Source organism: Ursus americanus, chromosome 24, assembly GCF_024610735.1.
Source record: "Ursus americanus isolate L20-20 chromosome 24, mUrsAme1.1.p, whole genome shotgun sequence".
In the NCBI taxonomy this organism is placed as follows: Eukaryota; Metazoa; Chordata; class Mammalia; order Carnivora; family Ursidae; genus Ursus; species Ursus americanus.
The window spans coordinates 23,956,589-23,976,965 of record NC_142150.1 but is presented as its reverse complement, the minus strand read 5'-3'; the positions used below and the strand labels follow the sequence as shown (position 1 = coordinate 23,976,965).

The 20,377-nt window shown below is 33.8% G+C and overlaps 1 long non-coding RNA gene across 1 annotated transcript in view; it reads right to left on the bottom strand.

Moving 5' to 3' along the window:
- Positions 1-20,377, bottom strand: part of LOC148107859 (uncharacterized) — a 213,007-nt gene that overhangs the window by 65,265 nt on the left and 127,365 nt on the right. The gene's annotated exons all lie outside the window — the stretch shown is intronic.

The window sequence follows — 20,377 nt, the reverse complement described above, 5'->3', positions numbered from 1 at the left end:
TTTTCAACCCTTCAGATTCTTCCAGCTTTTCCATTTTTTCAGGGTTGTTAAAAGCTAAATAGAAATATTCATGTTTCTTGAGTTTGCTAACATTTTAAAGTTTCCCAATGGGATTATCTTGAAGGTAGATAATTTTTAAATCCTGACACCGTTGGTCAATATGATCTCTATTTCCTGAAGATGCAAGGAGAGTTCCTCCAGGGGGAAAAAGAATTACACACACAGTCACTGGGTTTGGCATTCTGGCTTTCTGTCTTATAAGATCTGTGATCCAGTCTATGGCACCTTTCTGGTTTGTGGGTCTGAGAAGCTCGGCTGAGACCTCAAAGACTGTTGGTAATAATTTATACTTTAATCTTTAATATCTAAGAGTTCTGTTTGTGCCACATCCTTGCCAGCACTTCGTATGGTCAATCCTTTTTTTGTTTGTTTTATTTTAGCCATTCTGTGGGTGTCCAGTGGTATATCACTACAATTTTAATTTACACTTCCTTTATGACTGATATTGATCCCCTTTCCTATGATTAGTGGAAATCTGAACGTCTTCTTTTGTCTAGTAACTGTTCAAGTCTCTTAGCCATTGTTCTGTTACCTTTTTGTCCCGCTGGTTTATAGGGATTCTTTACCAATTCAGGATATGAGCTCATTGGCAACTACGTGTGTGGCAAATGATTTATCCTACTTTGTTGATTTAAGTATTTCATTGTGAAAATTTGCAAAAAGAGCATAATGAACCTATGTCTATCATTATCCCAAGAATTATCGCTCCATGGACAATCTAGTTTCATCTCTAACTCAACCATTTTCACACACAACTGGATCATTTTGTAGTAGAAATTCCAAGATACATATTTATATATTTTTCACTTGTAAAAAATGTCAGCTTCCATTTCTAAAAGGTCAGAACTAATTTACAAAATGTAACTAAAACATTCTTATTAGGTAAAAGATATCTAGTGGACAAGATTATTGTATACAGTCTTATTTCTTAATCTTTCCCATTATGAACAGTGCTTTCTCTTGTTAAATTATTTCCATCCTTTAGGAGTTAAACGTTTTCCTATAAAATTCTTTAAAAATCTTACTTTTTTTCCCTTTTATATTTGAATTTAAAATTAATCTGGGCTTGATATTCATGTGTTGAAGGGGTCTTTTTTTATGTATTGGTATCTATACAGCAAGCACCTTGACTTTTTTAAATACAGTGCTCTATATTGCCACATTACTGTGATATACATTACTGTATATCAAATTTCTATATATGAGTGAGTCTATTTCTGAATTTTCTATACTGCTCTCTGAATTTGCCTAATCTAGAAACAGTATCACACTCTCTTAATTATTACAGCTTTTAAAATAATTCCTGCTAAGTAGTAGACCAGATATTCCAATGATGTTCTTCTTGAAAGATATCTTATCTATTCCTGGACCTTCATACACCTCAATGTATATTTTAGAATCAACTCATCAGCTTTTACAAATGAAAAACAAAAGGGTTGGGAATTATTAAGATTGAATTTTGTCTATAAATTAATTTAGAAAGAAGTGAAATGCTTATACTGGTCAATCTTGCAATCCATGACAATGTAATACCTGCTATCTATTTATCCATCTATCTTCTTTAATTATTCCCCATATTTTTCCCCAAACAGAAGTCTTATGTAAAGTTTGTTAGATTTATTCCTCTCTACCTGATTATCTTGGTGTTTTTATAAGTGGTTTTATGTACTATGATTTTTAATTGCTGTTATTATTTTATGGAAATACTAGATTTTTTCACTACCTTTGTATCGCTCTACCTTGTCTAATTCACTTATAAATATGTATATGCAGATTCTTTTGGATTTTCTACATATTCTGCATGTTCAGTCATGTAAAATATCTATTCTTTTCTGATTGTTTTAGCTTATATTTCTTTTTTCCTGGATCAGACAATATTGAAAGGAGAGATTATTTATTCTATCAGAAGCAGATATGAATGATTATGAGTTTCTCTTTTACAAAAACACCTCAAACTTCTAATCCAACTTGATATCAACAGAAGCATTTAAAATTATTGTTTTTCTTTACTCAATTAAAAAAACTAATTTATATTATAAAATAGGTCTATTACCTTTTCTCTAATGGTGTTCACTTAATATAGTTTTCTGTACTAAGGTATTAGGCATATACCCCTCTATCTTCTCATTGTTTGACTGTCTCTCTTCTACCTATCAACCATTCAGTCTGTAAATGGTTGAATCAAAAACAACCAGGAAATGGTCAACCTTCAGGGAGTACTTTCTACATAATAGGAAATATGACCATCCCAAAGATATTTATACATATAATATGTATGATATATATGTAATCTCACAGGATGTTTATTTTTTAAAAATCAGTAATGTTGCCATCATACTCCAATTTTAAAAATAAAATAAAACTGAATATTGGAGAATTTAAAGAATGTACCCGTGGAAACCCAGTAGTAAATAGTGTATCTCACACAGAAAACATGATTTAGCTAGTGCTCTAGTCTTTGTCAGTTTATATATTCATTGCATGTTTGTTGCTGTTGTATAAAATATAGAAAAAGTTTCAGCTAATATTTGTTTTTTTAAAGCATGAGAGAACATGGCTTTCCCCACAAGGAAGAAAGAATAAAATCTGAGCCTTTAAAAATCTTTAAGAAAAATAATTTTAAAAATCCTGTTAATTATATCTACTTTTTGAAGATGGAAACATTGACACAGTGACCTGTATAGGTAAAAAGTCTTTTAAATCTAAATTGTTAAAATTTTATGAAGATTTTTATGTTGGTGTAATTTACTGAGCAAAGCCAAAAAACCCCACAAATGAAGAGAACTATTATCTTTCCAACAAATCCTTTTCTTTAGTTTTTTAAATAGTTTTCTTTAAAACCCAACATTTACCTTGGGTTCTCCCTTCCTGACATATACCTTATATTAGTGGGCATATAGAAAATTATAAATCCCCTATTATTGAATTCAGCCTTGGCTAATTCAAGAAGCCAGAGATGATACAGCTTAATTAGAAAATTAATGTGGAAATAGTGGCTATTATATAATACTATTTCTTTGAGAAGACAAAGCACTCAACTAGGAAGCAGCATGCAAACTGATCTATGTTTGGTTCTTGTGTTTTCCAATAGTTTATATGTGACTTGAACACTTTTTTTTTTCTTTGTGCTTCAGTATTTTGTACCTAGTAACAAACGAATAATCTAGATCAAAGACTAGCAAACGATATGGTCCAGGAGCCAAATCTGGCCACACTAAGAATGTTATTTACATTCTTAAATTGTTCATTTTATTTTATTTCATTTTTATTATTTTTCATTTTATTTTTATTTTTTTAAAATTAGGCTAACTGAACAGAATAAAGTGTTCATTTTAAATGACTATATACTTAAATGATATCCTTGATTTTACCTCCAGGCCCATAAAACTTAAGACTAACTTTGAGAAGTGTTTGCTAACCTAATCTAGATAATTCCTAAAATGTTTTCTTGATTAAGAGTATTTGACCCTAAATAAAGATCTATTCAATTCATTATCAGACAGGATTAAGTAAAACAAAACAAAACAAAATCTCTAAGTGTTTCCAATTGGAAGCCAGCTAATAGAAGGAATAGAGTTTTATGAAAGTGTGAAAAGATTTGGGTTTCCAGGTCAGTAAAGCTGGCAGCATTCTGATTATCAGAAACCCAAAGTTATGGTCTTAGTTGTATCCCACCCAAATATTTGAATTTCATATATTCATATACTGAAACTTAGACTGTGACTACATTTGGAGATAGGGCCTGTAGACATGATTAAATTGAAATTAGGTGCTTAGGGTGGGTTCTAATACGATTTGACTGTTGTCCTTAATAGGGAAAAAAAATCAGGGCATGAAGAGAGAGACACCAGGGGTGTGCATACACAGAAGAAAGACCATGTGAATACACAGCGAGAAGGTAGGCATTTGCAAGTCAAGAAGAAAGGGGGGGTAAACAGAAGGGGGAATGAACCATGAGAGACTATGGATTCTGGGAAACAAACTGAGGGCTTCAGAGGGGCGGGGGTGGGGGAATGGGATAGGCTGGCGATGGGTCTTAAGGAGGGCACATATTGCATGGTGCACTGGGTGTTATACACAAGTAATGAATCATGGAACTTTACATCAAAAACTAGGGATGTACTGTATGGTAACTAACAATATAATAAAAAATTATTATTAAAAAAAAAAAAAGGGACAGAGATCTTAGGAGACACCAAACTTGCCAAAACCTTGATCTTGGACTTCCAGCCTTCAGAACTGTGAGAAATTAAATTTCTGTTGTTTAAGACATCCTGTCTCTGACACTTTGTTATGGCAGCCTGAGCAAATTAATAAAAGAAATTCAGGAAACTACAACACAGTGATCTCTGGTCCTCTGGGAACAATTATGTGATTTTCAAGAGGACATCCACATGTTTCCATCAAAACATAATGTTTGATAAACATGAAGTAGATAATCCTTCAAATAACTATATCTGCTTCTGTTCTACTTTTCTCTTATTCTGTGAGCACCTGAATTTGTATAACCTAAATTTGAATCTGCTGGCAGAAGAGTCTGGGTAATATAGTTTCTAGCACCTATGATTCTGATGAGTGCAAAAAAAGGAAGTTCAACAAACAAGAGGAAATTATTATGGAGAGCAAAACAAGTAGAGGTGCCTGCTCCTACAATCATCTGTGCTGGGTCTAACTGTAATCAACTTTTGAACAACACAAGAACAGCATCATACTTCCATCAAACATGATGTAACTGTCTCTTATACTTAGATGTGCTCACTTTCTCTCTGCAAAAAGAAGCATAAAGTCATTATATTCATCTTTTTGATACTAATTTACTTTAATTCACTTGTAATTCCCTTCAGATATATTGAAATTAAATACATATTTCCAAATTCCACTTTCAGTTAGGAAGTGTTAGCTAGCAGACCAGTGCATCCTCGTAGAACATAGGACAAATTACACCAATGATCTACTTGAGGCCAATGAGAAGCTTCAGAGACAACTAAAGGGCTTAAGACACTGGAACGGGAAAGGCCTCAGCAACTCAGAATCTGAGAGGGGAGAGCAGTCCGCAGCACCTTCTACACTTAGGACATTCGTTGGGGCTGGGCTTGGACAAAATTCTGAGAACTGCATGTAAAACCTGAAGAAAATTCCCAGGGAATTATGAGGACAGAGAAACCAGGAGAGTTTTTTGAATAAATTTGGAGTAGTTTCAATTACATAACAGGTTTCCAGGTTAGGACATCTATCAAATATAAATGAAATTTACTGATTTAGAATTTAGGATCCGTTAGGAAGAAGAACCCTGATGAATAATACATCAGACTGTTATTGGAAACCCTGGAATGCCAGAGTAATGCAGAGGCAAACTGAATGAACAGAGCCTAACCAGAGCTATACCCTAGTGACTTAGCATAGCTCCTTCTTGAATTGTCCACTACTACATTTTGTTAGTGGCCAGTAAGATGAATTCTTTTTAGAGGAATTAAATCATCTGGAGTGACTTATCCTATTCACACTCAATATCTGGAATTCCTTTAAAAATTATTACATATGAAAAGCAAAACAAACAAACAAAAAAACCACCCTGACCAAAAGTGAAAAATAAGAAAAAAAGTCAAAACAGAAGGGAAAATAGAAAGTGCCCTACAAATGGTCCAGACATTGAATGAACTGACAAGGACATTAGACATTTATGATTATTATGTTCAAGAAAGAGAGGAAAACACAAAGAATAGTGATGCTAACTGAAGAATTTCACAGGAGGATTGGAAGCTATAAAATTAAATTAAACAGGAATGCAAGAAATTGAAAAGTAAAATATCTGAACTCAGAAACCTATCTGATGGGTTAGACACAGCAGAATTTATTAGAGGTTGCCACTGAGTCTGGTTTAGAGTCAACCCACAGATAAATTACGAAAGCCACTGACAGCTGCTCAAACTAACACACTGAATCCAAACTATCCGATAAGTGTACCCACATTGATTAATTTGTGATGCCACTTATTCCTTAATATAAACCCTTAAATTATTTATTTATTTATTTATTTATTTATTTATTTATTTATTTATTTATCTATCTGGATTTGGTTGTGGATCTTATGAAGAACAGTATCCTCCTGAAAAGTTTCTGCCTCAGATGAAAACATTATAGTCTCTACACACATAGAAACTCAAAGATATAATGAAAGGTTGCCCAGCTAGTAAGAAGTCTCAAAGTACTGTGAGTTTATGATTTTTCATTCATCTTCATTCACTCAAATATCCCCATTACAATGTCCTGAATTCTGCTCTCACTTTCACATATCATTCTTAATGAAGTTATGAATTTAACTTACATTTTAATTTAAGCAAAAGAACTATTTGCTTATGGCTTACAGATAATTGACACTGTTTCTATAAGATAAGCAGTTATTTTAGAATAGTTTGCTGATTCTCTAATGGGGATGCAGCCAAGATTTTTAAGCTCTAAAATTATTATTTTATATCTGCAATATCTTTAGTGAAGCCAGAGGCAGCCATTCAGTCAGCTGTCATTTGGTCTCATTTCTAACCTAAAACTCTGTTGGTCAGCACCTTGGTTTCCCAAATTTCATCTTCAATAGGTATGCCATTCTAAACAACTGTGTGTTACAAGATACTACTGGTATCACATGTTCTCATTGATATAAAACTAACCTCAGATTCCCACTGTTAAGAATATATTTTCTAAAACCATTTCTAGTAGCAAATATACTATCAGTCTTTAATCAGTCAGAAAAACAAACAAATGTATATATTATAGCAAATTCTTTAATAGAGTGAATTAAAGACTTAAAAAACCTTTGGAAACTGTGACTGAGCAAAGGTTACTAGAGCTGTTACTGGAACTTAGGAAATTAGTAAGCACAGAAAATATACGATATTGCCTTTTAAAAACTTAAGATAATTATTATGAATGTTCGAAATAAATCAAGAAAGGATAATATAACAATGGATAAAATAGGGAAAGAAAACTAAGCTTTGGCTGAAAGTGAACTAGTGGTAGTCAAAAGTGCTTACCAAAACAATTATTCAAACAACGAACTAAAAATGAAAAACCTTAAGTGTCACCGTATAGTTATTGACAGAACAATGTGATTAAACACCACCAAAGAACATGTAAGTTCCTTTAACATAGGATACGAGAATTTTAACTGTTTCAAACAGTTGCATACATCAGGAAACACAATGATAATTTCAGTCAGAGAGGTATACTTTCTTGGCCATCAGATGTCCACAGAGACACTCAGCTGAATTAAGTAATCATCACCTAATTTAATTAAGAATGCTGTTTTAATGCTTTATGCAGGTATCTAGGATGTCAAATAAAAATACTGAAAGAGAATATGAAGGAAAAATATGTACCATAAGATTAAGAGGGATCATAATAATAAGGACAAACACTTTACAATGATAAATGGGTCAATTTACAAAAAATAATTAACAATTTTAAATGTGTATGCACCTAGTAACAAAGTTGCAAAATACATGAAACAAAACGGACAAAACTATAAGGAGAAAGAGAACCACAGCTGGTAATTTTAAAATTTGCTTCCATTGACTGATAGAGCAAATAGCAAGTCCACAGACCATTTGTAAGAATATACAATACTTGAAAACCTCTAACAAGTAACTTGAGGTAACGGATACCTAAAAATGGCATAATAACTTATCTTTTCAAGTGCATATGAACATTCAACAATAGATCATATTGTGAGCCATAAAACAAGTTCCAAAATATTGAAATGCTTGAAATAACACAAAACATATTCTACAAGTACAACCTTGATAACAAAACCACACAGAAACTATAAAAGAAAGCTGGAGACCAATATTCCTCAAGAAAATAGATACAAAATTCTTTTGTAAAAGTGTAATCATCTCTCTATGAAAATAAATGTTTCATGACTAATAGAGGTGTATTCCTGATATGCAAAATTGACTTTAAATTCATATATCTGTGTAGTTTATATATCAAAAATATAAAGGAGAAACGGTACATGATTTTCAAAAGATGAGAAAGTATTTTTGACAAAACGGTGACTCAGTAAAGATGTCTATTATTCCTAAATTGATCTATAGACATAATGTAACTCTCATTAACACTTGTTACATAATAGAAATACATTTTTGGTCTCTGTCCCCAGGTTACTGACACACTGCTCCTAAACTGTTGTGATTTCTTGAATGATAGGGGTGCCCTGGATTCCTGACACAAAGCTCCTAAAATGCTTGTAATTTCCTGAATGACAGGAGTATCTTTTATGCTAATGAGGCATCTCTAGGTGGACTTCTGGATGGAGGCTGGTCACAAGAACAAGTCATTATTAGAAACTTAGAAATTTCATCTCTACGCCTCATCCTCCAGGAAGGGGAAAGAGGCTAGAGATTGAGCTAATAACTGACCATACCTGCATGCTGAAGCCTCCATAAAAATCCATAAATTATAGGGTTTGGAAGTTTCTGGGTTGATGCCAGGAGGGTGACACATTCCAGCTTCACAGGGACTGAAGATTCTGCACTTAGAATCCTTCCAGTTTTCTCCCTATGTAACTCTTCTTCTGGCTGTTCCCCTGCATCCTTCATTATCTTTTATAATAAACGGGTACACCTAAGTGTCTCCCTGAGTTCTATGAGCCAAGAAATAGTGTTCTCTTTTAATATTCCAGCACGCTTATTTGTAGAAATTGGCAACCTATTTATAAAATATATATGTGAGATATATATATGAAATCTCTGTACCTTCCTCTCAATTTTGTTATAAACCTACACTTGTTCTAAAAAAAAAACCAAAACTGTCTTAAAAAAAACCCTCTGTAATAGCCAAAACAAATTTGCAAAGACAACAGATGCAAATAACTTAAACTACTGGATTTCAAGATTTACTAGAAAGCTATAGTAATAAAGTGTGAGGTTTTTTAAAATATAGTAGTGCAGTCAGTGGAATAGATTTTAAAGTTTCTAGAGATCAACTCACACATATATACTAAATTCATTTCTGGCAAACATTTCAAGGAATTTAATGGGGACAGGATAGGTTTTTTGTTTTTTGTTGTTGCTGTTATTGCTTGTGAACAAGCAGTGCTATAGAAAGAACAGCGAAGAAGATATTATTTGAGGTAAAGGTAGATATATTGAATAATAGAAAAGAATGGAGAGTCCAGAGAGAGAGTTCTACACACAGATGGCCCGTAAACAATGGTGCCAAGGTAACTCAAACCAAATTATTATGTTATGTTGTAGTATAGTATAGTATGGTGTAGTATATCCAGAAATTAACAGAAAATGGATCATGAACCTAAACGTCAAAAAGTATAGCAATATGATTTTTGCAAAAAAAAATATGAAAAGAATGCTATAAATTTGGGATAGGCAAAGACTGCTTAAAGAACATAACACAACAAACCTAAGATAATGAAAATAAAATAGTTTGGACTTCATCAAAATAAAACTCTGGTTTTTATAGGATGTGATAAATAAAATATCATTAATAAAATGCTATTAATAAAATGAAAAGGCAATCCACAAAAAATACATATGTATATATGAGAGATACATGACAAAGACACATCCATAATATGTAAGCAAAGAACTTTTAAAACTTAATAATAAGAAGAAAATAATAAAACTGGTTACGGGATTTTAAAATATAATAATATCAAAGAGGTCATGAAAAGATGCTAAACATCATTAATCATCAGGGAGATGGTAATTAAAAACCCAAAAAGATAAGACCACTTACATAAAAGATAAAATTTCTTTTAAAAGTTGTTGATATTAAATTTAGGTAAGAACACTGAACAACTAGAACTTTTATTCATTGCTGGTGGGAGTGTACAATTGTACAGTCATTTTGTTTCAAAGTTTACCATTTTCTTTTAAGCTAATTATACATTTATCAGAGACCCAACAATTTCACTCCCAGGTATACCCAAAGAGAAATGAAAAAAATAATATGTGCATAAAAGACTTGTTCATGAATGTTCATAGCAGCTTTATTCTTAGTAGATCCAAACTGGAGGTACTCAATGTCTACCAAAAAGTAAATGGGTAAGCAAATCAACAGGTACATTCATACAACGTGTACTATCCAGCAATAAAAAGGATAAACTATTAATTACACAAAAGGAGCTGCTGAATGAAAGACATGAGACATAAAATAGTACATGTTGTATGATTCTACTGATATGGAATTCACTATAAGGCAAAATTAATCTGTATCAGTAGAAATCAGAATGCTGGTTTCCTATGTGGTGGGAATAAAAAGGGATTTATACATAGAGGATTATTCTTAGGTAATGGGTATGTTCTATTTCAAGATGGGAGGATAGTTATGCCTGGGAATAATTATCAAAAACTTAACATACACTAAAAATGAATGGATTTTCTTTTATGTAAATCACCTCTCAATTAAGTTGGTATAAATAGCAAGAAGAAACTGTTTTATGTAAGTTATATTAATCACAAGACCTGTCCCAGAAGAGTATTGAATTCTGAGAACTATAACAAAACTAAAACTAAAACTAATATTAGCACAGCTAGTATTTGCTCATTTGATTTCAAAAGGGATCAAAATATGCTATCACTAAAAACGATGCATATAGACTTCAAATATCTTGTTACTTAAAATACATAAAGAGTCTTTTATCAGACAGTATTTTTTATTGTTGGGACAAGACCTTTCTGGTGCACATGGTACTTCTGACTTAAGTTTGACTTCAATTTCTTGCATGGTATAAATTTGTATTGTATCATAAGATTATTAATTTCACTTTTTTCAAAAGGTAGTAAGAATTTAGGTATGTTAAAACTATTGACAGAATCCTCCCAAATTTTTACAATATTTCCCGTCAGTATTTTATATTTATTTCACCCACATCTAATTTGTAAGCTCTTCTTTAAAAAAAAGCTCTTTACTTTTAATTTGGTTTTCATAGAAAGAACAGAAATTTAAACTCTTGACAGATTTAATTCAACACTGTGAGTAATATTTTACTAATTACCTAATTATAATGAAAAGTACAACATACATTAACTTGTTTAGAAATTAATGGAGTTCTTTTTTTGGAGGAAACAAAAGTACATATGTGTACTAGAATTCCAGGTTTCATACATTTCAGTCTCAAGATCCTTTACAGTCTTAAAATTAAGGATCCCAAAGACCTTGTTTTATGTGGTTATATCTACCAATATTGTCTGTATTTGAAATCAAAACAGAATTTTTGAAATACTAATTGATTTATCTAAAATAATAAACCATGATTTTAACATAAATATATTATGAAAAATACTTGCATTTTCAAAACAAAAATAATTAGTGAGAAGAGAGGCATTCTTTTATTTCTTTTTTCTTCCTTTTTTACAAGTGTCTTTAAGGACTTACTTAACAGAGAATAGCTAGATTTTCATATTTACCTATGCATGCAATCTCTTGTGTTGTGCTACTTTGCTTGAGGTCAAAAAAAACAAAAATCCAGCTTTACACGCAGATATATAGTTGGAAAGTACTTGAAAAGCTGTTAATATAATTTTGTATGTCATTTTTCATGTTATAAGAAAACACACCAAGGGATAGTTTCTTAAGGTTCATTTCAATGTGGAATCTCAGTTCACATCAATGACCCTTTCTTACCATTTTACATTAGAATCTATCAAACAGATCTCTTACTCCTGAATGGATCTGTATCAACATGAATTCATCAACTGAAAAATATTAGTTCATTAAGTTATGCAGAACTTTCAAATGCAGATCCAATTCATTACATCAAAAACTGCATTTGTTTAAAAGCCCACGGATACTGTCAGACACATATTTAACTGAGTTGCCAATCTCTCAGGGCAGTTATAGGTCTTCCAAAATCCTAATTCTCACTTGAGATTATCAAATTCTATCATTAGTAACAAATTGTCTACTCTTCCTTACAGTGATAAGCTTACATTGTTTCTTTTGGGGGGAAGGTCCACAAATGCCTGTCTTAATATCATAGTTCATCTGACAGACACTCTTTCAAGTAAAAATGGTATTGCATGAAAAAAAAGCAGCTAATTGAGCACAAATCAACCAATTATACAAGCTTTTTTCCTAGAGACAAAAATTTACTCTCGTTTGCAGGATGAGTGTTTCCCATTTTGTAACACAGAATGTGAAGTAAAAGTGTACTAAGGGATGGAAAGCTAATAAAGTTAATATTATCCACTATTTCATCAAGGACATTCTTGCGTATAACTGGCATTGTTTTTACTGTTAGTGTGTGATGGTGAAGGACACAATGATTACTTGGTGCATGCTGGTGTCACTGCCTTGATTCTTTCTATGGCACTAAGAATTTTATTACATTTGCTTTTGTAACATCAGTATAAATGCCAACACAGTGAAAAAAGGACATTAATGTCTTAGTATTATTATGAAAATAGTTTGACCTCACAGAAACTCTGCAAGTGTGCGAAGGATGTCCAAAGCTTCCTAGACCACAGTCTGAGAATCACTGTTCTAAAGGGTAATCAACATGTAACTTGCCATAAGCCCTTATTTTCCAACTAGACTTAGGTTAAGAGAGTCTCTCCTACTTATAGCGTTAATATAGAAAAGTATATTTTTTTCTTAAGTGTGATTATTTACAAATTCATTATTAATTCTCTGTAGCATTTGTATAACAGTTTAAAAGGTAAGTGTTATTAACCTCACTTCACAGATTAAGAAACTGAGACTATATTTGGTGGAGACATAATAGACTTCAGTTCATATGACTAGAATTTTTTTAAGATTTTATTTATTTATTTATTTGACAGAGATAGAGACAGCCAGTGAGAGAGGGAACATAAGCAGGGGGAGTGGGAGAGGAAGAAGCAGGCTCATAGTGGACGATCCTGACGTGGGGCTCGATCCCATAACGCCGGGATCACGCCCTGAGCCGAAGGCAGATGCTTTAACTGCTGTGCCACCCAGGCGCCCCTATGACTAGAATTTTTAAAAAATATTTTAGTCTCACATGGGAATTGAAACTCAGGGAATACATTGTCTTAGGCCTATTTTCACTATGAAATATAGCATTTACATTTATCAACTCACTATCTTTTACTGATCAACACTGATGTCAGTAAAATATCTAAGAGACCTCAGTTCAAACAAACAACTAACTCCATTTAACTGAGGGAGGTTATAGTTAATCTAGTCAATGAAACTGCGGCATTAGCCCTTTTTAAAGATAACCAACTCAAATTCAGTCTTTGAAACGGCATTTTCTCCTGAAAATCTATACGGACCAGACAGGAAAGCTTTGAAAAGTATTTTTCTTTACTTTTAAACTTAATGTAACCAATTCTGTTAGTTTCTTTAACATGGTTTTCTCTAATACAATGCATTACTTCATTAATCTCATTGTTTAGTATTCTAAACCAATATTCTATTATTAGGTTTGTTTGTTTGCTCTGGTGCCTGCTTTGGGTAGAAAATTAGTTTTTGAACAAATTCAATATATCTGGAAAAAAATTAAATGTCATGAATCACCACTGGGTTATTCTTGCAGAATTTTTTTCTTCTGCAGATGAATTTTTTAAGTGTCAATGTCCTGAATGTAGGGGGGTTGAATCATAAACTCTTCAACTGGAAAGTGATAGTTCATAGAAATATGAGTGTTTCTTCATTGGTTAGAATTTTGGCCTTTTGTTTTGTCCTGTGTTATATTCTGAAATGCAAGCATAGGATGGAAAAACTAAAAGTTTAGTTCTTAAAGAGAAGAAACTTTTGCATTACACTCTTGATGCCTGAACTATTGCCCCCCAAAATCAGTCACATGGGCTATAGGACATCCTATGAATAAAACAGCCAACCTGCTTGTCTGAACAACTCATTGCATAATTGTTGTCTTGGCAGTTACTGAAACAGCCCACACACTTTATATGTAGAGTCACCCTTGAATTAAAGCGTAATCAGAACGCTGGCATTCATGTGAACATTAAGCTGTTCTAAAATTCAGAATCTCCTCACAACTTTATGGAAACAAATTGTTCTCTAATGTACTGAGAGTGGGCTTTCAAGTATACAAAGAACATTAGACTGCTTAAAAGCCCTTTCTGTTGACTAGTCTTACTTATCTTGAAAGGCCAGTCCCAACATCCTTCAAGTTCTGTCTAGGTATTCCTTTTCTTACCATTGCCTTTAACTAACAGGTTTTGTTTTGTTTGTTTTGTTTTGTTGTTAATAGAAAGAATGTTCCCTCACTTTTCTCTATGCATCTTTCTGTAGGAACAATACAAAGGTCTCTTTCTCTGAAGCATTGGAAACCACACTTGGAAGGCAGCTTGGATAAAGCCTTAAGATCTCACCATTAACCAATGTAAAATTTTGAACTATCAAGTGAGAGAGGCAAAGTCACAAAGCAACAGCTGCCAATTACACCAGAGAAGTGGTAACTGAATGATCATGCACTGTGTGCTTTGCTAATGTGCAGGAACCATTGAGGATACATTGACCAGCCCTGCAGTATAAAAAGGAACAATTGACAGAAGCTAGACTGCTGTCTATTTCAGTGGTTTTCATCTACAGTAACAACCTCATAACAATTCAATGTCAATTCTTAACATTTTACTAGGGAATTAAATTGAAGACCAGGTAATTTGTTTCAATAAATCAGAAATTGTAACAGTGCCACCAATTTCTTTCCATTTCTCTTGGATTCATTCTGCCTTTTTTTTTTTTCTGCTTTGTAATTTTGAAGTTAAAATTGTTTCTTTTTGAAATTGTTTCATTCACTTATCTGTTATTTTTAAAATGTATCAGATACTAAAACCTATGGATATAAGAACTAATAAGGTCAGGCACCTGCCTTCAAAGAGTTTTAACCTCATCAGGTAATAAAGTACTCTCAGTTAAAACAAAAAACAAAAAACAAAAACCTTCTGAAATGCCTCCTTTTAAATCAGTCACTCAACCTTGCCCACTCCACCTCTACCACCTGAAAAGATACAGGGAGCAAATTATTGAACAATCTCCTTGACGATTCTGTATATTTCCTATGAATGGATGCTTCCGAATTCCCATTGTTTGCCATCTCCACAGACAAGACTCAGTTAATGAAATGGCTAATTAGATTTCTGTAATCCTGTAGTCATTGTGTCTGAGGTGACATTTTGTTGGCATTTCTCTTGTGGCTCCTTCAGTGTGATAGGGAACATTTTCCCTTAGCCAACCAACTTGGCTTTTGTCATTTTGCTGGAATGGCAGTTCCCCTGGTTGGTATAATGAAATCATTGCCCTCCCAAATACAGCTCTGCCACTCAGCATTTAAATAGAAAAGAATAGGAAAATGATCATCTGATTAGTCAAACAGGCCCATGTTCAAAATCCATTTCCAAAATCAAATAATAGAATTGGACTGGGTTCAGAGTGGAGGAATGACTGTGGTATTATTACATACTGTAGTACATACTCATTGACCAGCAGAATGTGGAAGGGTAAAGTTTCTAAATTCTTATTCTTATGATCCATAAGAAGTAAATTATTCAAAAAAGTGAGAGCAGGGGAGCTGTTTTAGGCAACTTTTTAGACCCCATTGATGATAGTTTAGCTAAGAAGGGAAAAATCAAGACCAAAGCCACATTCAAATACCAAATAAAAAGTATTTAAAATATTGGGATGATATGTAGGATCATAATTCATAATGATAATTATTAAATGCAAAATCAAAGAGACTATGTATTTGAATTTTAATTTATATAAGTTTATTTTCTATAAATTCTACTCATTTCTATTCTGAACCACCTCTCTATCAGGGTGGAAGAAATTTGGTATTAATCATTTTGACAGTCATTCCTACACTCTTCTGGGAGATTGTGTGATTTGGGGCTGTGGGTTGGGTATCATTCTCAAAGCCAAAGATTAACTCGAACTTCCAGTAAGATATCTTTAATCCATGCAGACGTCAGGTGTAGGTCCACAAGGGTCACACCTGAGATATTCTTTCAGGTCCAAGAATGTCGTCTGCTACTTCTGTATTGTTCAGGTGCATGGGGTCATCTACTTATCTCTAACCAGGAACAGGAAATATCTTTGATTATAAAAAAACATATCTACTGAAATAGATATACAATCGAGTACTTTCCCATCCCAGATGTTTCCATTCTTCTGTATAGTATTATCCCAATTTGAAGCTAGATGTCATTTTAAACTCATATGGGGTTAGGCCAGCTCTTCAGTGCACTATCCAGCCTGCCTGCTGTCCTGCAGTTACCTTGCTTACACATCCATCACTTCCACTTAGTCTCTTTTTCCATCTCTGGTTTACCCCCAACAAATGATCTAGGCTGAAGATAGAGGTAATGGACAGTAATGAAGACTTGATCATACACATGATATCTTCTCTAATATTACTTGTGTCTTTTGTGATGCTTTTCATTCTCCAAAGGGCCTAGGGTTTTGAAAAGAAAGACGAGGAAAAAAGTGCTTTTTCCTTTGACTTTATTCTATGTCACATACTTTCCTTGATACAGTAAGCGAAAAATAACAAAACTGTGAGGAATAAGGAAAGGGGACAGTGAGAGAAAGGAAATAGTGGAAAAGATTGATGAGAACAATAAAAGTTCCCACAAATGAAAATATTTTTTTCTATCATCATAGCAAATCTGTGTGATAAATTAATGTTGGTTTATCTTGCGTAGACCAAACTTCTTTCCCCAGAATTCCCTTCCTATTATGTTTCTGGATAGTGTGGGCTATAAATTATAGTATCTTTCATGGAAGTTGGAAGAGGGAAGAGAAGAGACAGATATTTTATACCATACACATACGTTTCCCCTTATCCAATCAAACACTAATCTAGGTGTTGATGTGAAGGGGTTTTGCAGATTTAATTACAATCTATAATCATTTAACTAATATAACAACTTATGTTAAATATATTAGACTTAACATAAAAGAACAACAAAAAAATCCATAATCAATTGACATTAAATTTGAGAGGTTATTCTGGGTGGGAATGACTGAATTAGAAATTCTGAAAAGAGGGCTTAAGCATTCCCTAGAGAGAAAGAGAGACTTCCACTTATGAAGCAGAATCAGGATGGATGTATGGATGGAAGGATGGATGGGTACACAGATAGATATACAGAGATATAGATATAGATACATAGCTATAGATATGGGATATATATACATATATATACACACACATATATATACACATACATACAAATTCCGCTTCTCTGGTTGAACTCTGATAAATATAATTTATTCAATAAACACATTTTTCATCCAATCAATTGATTTTAGCCCCTCAGTTCTGAAAGTCAGACAATCAACAATCAACTAGCTCTAAACAATATGTCCCTGAATTTCAACTAGTCAACAACATTGCTAAACACCATGCTTTCCTGAATCCTTGTATAAGATTGTCTGCTCTGCTCAGAAAGACTGTGCCTGACCAGCATGAATCTCCCTTATTATAGTGAACAATAAAATCAGCTTTGCCTTTTTATTTCAGATAGATTGTTGGTTTCATCATCCTATTTAAATCCTACCACACACATGTATTAGGGTTCTTCAAAGAAACAAAGCCAGATATATCTATTTATCTACATCTATATCTGTAGATAGATACATTTTTCTTACATATTTATCACTTCCACTTAGTCTCTATTTCCATCTCTAGTTTACTCCCAACAAGTGATCTATATTCTAGCCTGAGTGTAGGTAATAGATAGTAATGAAGACTTGATTCTCTAATATTACTTGTGTCTTCTGTGACACTTTTCATTCTCCAAAGGGCCTAGGCTTTTGAAAAGAAAATTCACACACACACACACACATACACACATGTACAATTTTTCCATGTTTTCATAATTTTCACATATATATGTATATATGTACATATATGCATATATGTGCATATTTATTTACATTCATATGAAAAAAATATATATGGGAATTTACTATAGGAATTGGCTCATGTGATAATAGAGGCTAAGAAGTCCCATGATCTGCAAGCTGGAGAAGGAGGAAAGCCAGTGGTATAATTTAGTCCAGGTCCAAAGGCCTGAGAACCAGAGGAACCAATGACATAATTCCCAGATGGAGTCCAAAGGCCCAAGAACCAGGAGTCCTACAGTATAAGTCCGAGGCCAAGTCTTAAGCCCAAGAACCAGGAGCACTGATGTCTGAGTGCAGGAGAAGATAAATATCCCAGCTCAAGGAGAGAGCAAACTTGCCTTTGCTCTGCCTTTTTGCTCAGTGTAGGGCCTCAAATGATTAGATGATGCCAACTCACGCTGAGGGTGATCTCTTTTATTCAGTTTACAAATTCAAATGCTAATCTCCTCCAGACACACCCAGAAATAATATTTGCCAGCTATCTGGTCATATGTTAGCTCAGTCCAGTAGACACAAAAAACTGATTATCACATGTCCTCCCCTTGTCTACCTATGTATCTCCTTAATCCATAATCTTCAAATAAATACAATAACAAGGTCATAATTTCACTTAAAATGATACCACTGTCCTGCAAACACACTACTCTTTTCCTAAGGAGAGAAGGTAACATCCCTGAGTGATGTTTACTCTTCTCTTAATATCTTCTAATCTAAAAACTATGATGTAAAATTATCAACACTTAGTACTGATATAAAGTCAATTAATCTTATGTTACATGGTAAGGGAATAAGAAAGGCAAGAAAACAAAGACATTTACTTATTATATGTACATATTCATATAGATACACAAATGTAGTCATAAAGAAAATGAGGAAATATTCATGGCAATTACAGTCCTTTTTTTTTTCTGTAATTGGTCACACAATCATAGATGGTATTTATAACTACATTCTACTACTCATTCTGTTTTCCCTTAACCTTCAGCAAGCACCTAAACTGCTCACGGTCCTTTACATCGTAGCATGACCCAAATCCTTCTTCTTGAAGGGTCTGGGCCATTACTAATCCTGTTTGGATTGGATTATTACAGTTTCCCGTTAACCTTAATCACTGGACATGTGTTACAAAGAGATTACCTAAGGAATCTCCTATATTCTAGACATACCCTTCCTTACCCCCATTGTGGAGTAGTATTTCAATTTCCTCTTGGTACTCAGCATCACTCACCTCAGCCAACACTGTAACTCCCTTATTTGCCTGTTGATTAAGGGGCAAGAGGAAGTAAATGGGTGACAGTTCTAAATTCCACCCCAATAAAATCATTGTTGTGTCTCCTGGGCATAAGCATTCCTTCCACTGCAGCTAAGAACTCTAGGTAGCAAAGCATAAAGTCAAGAAAACAGAAAGCACAAACTGTGCCAGTGGATCACTAGGGTAATAGTGAATGGTACCACTTCCATTTTCATCTCTTAAACCATGAATCTCAGCTACCAGAGAAAGAGCACCATGCTGGATGCTAATTCAAAGCGTATACAGCCTTCTGGAAAACCTTGCCCCAGCCCTACAAGGTATTACTGCCTAGCTCATACTGTAACTGACTCTTCAAAGGCCATTCCACCACGTTGTCCAGCCAGCTGCTTCAAGATGATGAAGAACATAGTAACACCAGTGAAAATATGAGCATAAATCCATTGTTGCATCTTTTTTGCTGGGAAGTGAGTTCCTTGCCATGAGGAATGCAATGTGGGAAACCATAGCAATGAGTAAGACATTCTATAAGTCACATATAGGAGTTGTGACAGAAGCATTGCATGCAAAGAATGCAAACCATATCGAGAGTAAGTGACTATTCTAGTAAGGACAAATGCTGCCCCTTCTATGATAGAAGCTGTCCAATCTAATCAACTGGCCACTGGGTAGCTGACTGATTATCCAAGGGAATGATGCCATATTGGGGGCTGAATGTTTATCTCTGCTGATAGTAGACTGGGCATTAAGTGGTGGCTATAGCTAGTTCAGTCTTGTTGACCAGAAGTCCATATTGCTAAGTCCGTGTATAGCTTCCATCCCTGTTTCTATGGCCACTTTGTTCATGAACACATTAGATAATAACAGGGGTAAGTGAGGAAAGACTGGTATCCATAAAGCAGGTCATCCTAGTCACTTGGTTATTAAAACCCTCCTCTGGTGAGGTCATCCTTTGGTGAACACTGACATGTCACACAAATATCTTCATGTTTTTTGCCCATTCAGGGAGGTCTATCTATATATCTCTTCCTTACATTTCTTTATTACCAGTTTTCTAATCATGTTCTTTGCAAGCTCCTGGCCAACAGCTAAACAGTGGCTACAGCCCGTGAATCAGTATATAATCATATATTTGGCCATATTCTGCCTTCCAGGCAAAGTGAACCAAGTGCAGGTCCCAAAATTCTGCTCCAAATC